Source organism: Empidonax traillii, unplaced genomic scaffold (genome assembly GCF_003031625.1).
Source record: "Empidonax traillii isolate 1590-97213 ecotype Southwest subspecies unplaced genomic scaffold, ASM303162v1 scaffold1075:size332216, whole genome shotgun sequence".
Classification (NCBI taxonomy): Eukaryota; Metazoa; Chordata; class Aves; order Passeriformes; family Tyrannidae; genus Empidonax; species Empidonax traillii.
Genome location: NW_020956268.1, coordinates 312,445 through 316,220, shown reverse-complemented (window position 1 = coordinate 316,220; position 3,776 = coordinate 312,445).

The window sequence follows — 3,776 nt, the reverse complement described above, 5'->3', positions numbered from 1 at the left end:
CCAGTTTTAGTTATGGGTAAAATAGTAGAAAAAGTTGGACTAAAGAGACATGAAAGGATTTCATGAGAAACTCAGGTCAGCTTAAATAGGAACAGATCAAATAAAGTTAAGTCAGTAAGCCTATAAAGGCCAACAGGAAAGCGTTCTAAATTACCTCTTTCACATGAATTTTTGTTCTGTCATGTCGAAAATGCAAACAGTCAAAAGAAATAAGGCAGCCCTGGCAGGACCATGAGAGGAGGCAGGGCTGTGGTGCCTGAGGGGAGGTGGGGTGACCTGCCGGGCTGATGGGCAACGCTGGCTGAGGCACTGCAGGGGCAAAACTAACAGGTGGAGAGGTCTCCTCCCTTCTTTATCAAGAATACTCAGTGAGGTTTATCTCATCCATTACTTCCCAGACATGCATGGGCTCTGGATGTTAAAAAAAGGCAGGATTTTGGCTACATGTTTGTTGCGTGCAATGCTAAAATGAATCCCTGTCAATTTAGTTACATTTCTCGTTTGGTTTAAAACATTCTGATGCACTGATCCTTTATTAGACTGGTAGGGGTACTCTTCAGTGGTTTGGGCTGGGTGCAGTTTCAGAAATGTAGAAATTGCCTGATTTTCAAAATGTCGAGCTCACCACTCCTTTTGATTGCGTAGGGGTTTCATACAAATGCACCAAGAACTATAACTGACCAAACTGTAGACTTTGCTCAGTCTACTGTACAGCCTACATAGTCATCCTGTGTGGGAGTTTCCAAAGCATTCAATTCATTAACATAAATCTACTTCCACCAAAAGTTATAGATTTAGCAACAGCTTTGAATGGACAGAGTTGGATTATTCCAGAAAAATGCTGAAAATCCTACCTTCCTATTTAAAATACCTTCTTGAGATGACAGGTAGCAGCAGCTATAGATGCTAAAAGTAATTTTATTTTTGTTGTGATGCTCTGTCACTGCTGGAGCACTGACTGTTCAGACTAACACAGACAGACCTTTTGTCCTTTAATTGATAAGACTTTTCCCAGGGAAGTTGCAGGATGCTTACCTTTTCTCCTTTTAACTGCTTCCAGTTTGGTGTTAGTCTGTAGCCGATTGCTGCAATTTCAGACTAATCACTCTTTGATTATGATGGAGATGGTAAAAAGGTACAACGGTAATTAGAAATCCATTAATAGTTAATTTAGATTTCTTAATCTAAACCATGATTGCATCTACAGTGGTATTAGCTATATGACATTGATGCCATATTAGCTGCATGAATGTGGGTCACCTTTATAATGCTTTGTTTACCTCTCTCTCTGTCTCCCCCACATGATTTTAAACCCGATTCTGGGTTTGGGTTTTTTTTAATATTTATGTGCACCTGAGTGAAACTATGTCTGCATTATGTTTATGTATATTCATAAGTATATAATTGAGAGGAAATATAGTGTGTGGTTATTGAAAGGTGATCTAAACAAACAAAATTCTTATCAAATCAGGCACACAGACTATAAATAAATGAAATAACATGAATTAATAGCTCCAAATATTTTTGGAGCTAGTAATTTGGGAAAACTGTAAAGTAGCAGGCTCAGAAATCTGTATGATCTCTCAAAGGCTAAAACTTTATGAAGAATCAGGTTCACTGTACTGTAAGCTGAAAAAGAAACAATTGTCATTTTACACATCAGAAATATTCACTCTCTAAGTATCAAGAGATGATGACTAAAAGCTACCCAGATATAGAGAAGAAAGCTTTATTCTTCTTTTATTTTCTAGCGACCAGAAGATCTTCCATAAAGATAAAAAAAAGTTTACTAGTGAAATGCCAAATCAATTGCCAAATCAATCTTATAAAGTGTCATTCTAAATGTGCACTAAAGTACGTAATGCAGAGGAATTTTTCCTTTGATTCTAGTCCAGACATTGCAAGGGCCTTTTTATGTCTCCCATCTAAATATGAAGGTTTACAGGGAGAACAGACAAAGAGCAGAACTATCATTTATGTTTACATGTCTTGCTCTTGTCTTTGCCATGAGTGATCTTTTGTAAACATACTTAAGATCACAAGATGTTTCATCTTAGGGCAAGGCAAGAAGAATTTCATGTCACTGCAGCACCTGCAAAAAACCAATAAAAAATCTGAACGCAGTTTGAAAAGCCCTTAATGTGCCATACATTGATGGAGCTGCGGTAAAATCTGTAGCTGCACATTATATTAAATATGTCAGTGATGGTAAAGGATTGGTCTCCTACAAAGGTTAAGATGAAACAAATAAGCTTTGTTCAGGGATTCACGACCTCTCATGACCTGATAGTTTAGATGTGAATTACATATTAAACAAAAACAGTGTCCTTTAAAATTCATGGTTCACATACTTTGAAAACACAACAAAGTTAAAAGTGACATAGTTCCCTGAATATTGATTGTAATTAGTAGCTAACTAGCCACATGAAACTGCTGTTAATGGTAAAGAAATGTGATTTAAAAAAATTTTGTTTGTTTAAACACATACCCTTGGCAGAGACATAAACAAGAAAATCCCTGTTATTTTATGGCACTATGTTGAGAGCAATGGCAGTACATTCAGGAATTTTGGACTTTCTTGTGAAGTCCTGTGCAAATTGTTTTACTGCAAGGTAGGAACTTTCTGATGTTAATGTTATTTGAAGTAATACTGCCAAATAGCTGTACAGTGTGTCCAGACCCAGAGGCTCCAAGACAGCATCACATTTAACACTAGAAGATACTATGCCATTCATTTTGTCATAACAGCTGCTGCTAGTTACAGAGATTAAGCAGAGAGTAGGACAACCCACAAATACCCAATATTTCTCTGCCTTTGTATGCACAAAAATTACCTTAACCCCTTGAAGTCAGTGAGAAGACTTTTGTTTCTACCCACATGGAATTTAATGACATCTGAATAATTTTGAGACAACTATTTCGCATTGGTTTTTTTCATTGCGTAATCAAGAACTACTGTTATTTATTAAATTCCAGGATGTGTTCATATTGCCATCTGTGTCAGTGGCACATATTCTACTAACTGTCAGGATTCACCTACATCCTACTAGGACTTGGTTGTAATTTTCTCATTGGTGCAATTTAGGCATAATATCCCAGATGTAGCATAATTTAATGGCAACAGTGAATGATATTATATGACAATTGTGACATTAATTTTAATATCATTTCAGAAAATAGAAATTGGCATGCTTCAGTGAAGAAAATACTAATGAAATATTTTTTTTATTTTTGGAGAAATTGCATTTCAGTATTCTTTATGTTTCAAGAATAGTCCTTCCTGAAATGGACGTACTCCCGTAAAAGTGCCTTTCCATTTGTGTAGTTTGTAAATAACTAGTAGTACTAAGCATAAGCAATTCTTTAAAAAAGCAAATTTTTAATTACTGAATATTGTCATTGCATTTAGCCAGAAAGGTGCTCTCCATTTTTCATGCAGTTTGTACTATATATACTTATATACTAAAAGCAGAGACAACACAATATTATGTGACTGTTATATATGTTTGCCTTAATAAATTTTCTTATGTCTTTAGCAAATATAGTATCTTGTGTGTTTACTGTGGATTAGGATAATTTATTATAAAACCCTGGTCTGAATGGAAAAAGAATTCTAAATTTCGTGTTAAGCTATATATTGAAGACCAAAGGATGAATGAAGTGCAGAACCAACCCCAAATATGTTTTTTTTCCTCTTTAAATGTCCTTGAAGAGGATTTCAAAGTCATGTGGATGGGCACACTGCAGTCATTTTCACATATTTTATTTTAATTCAG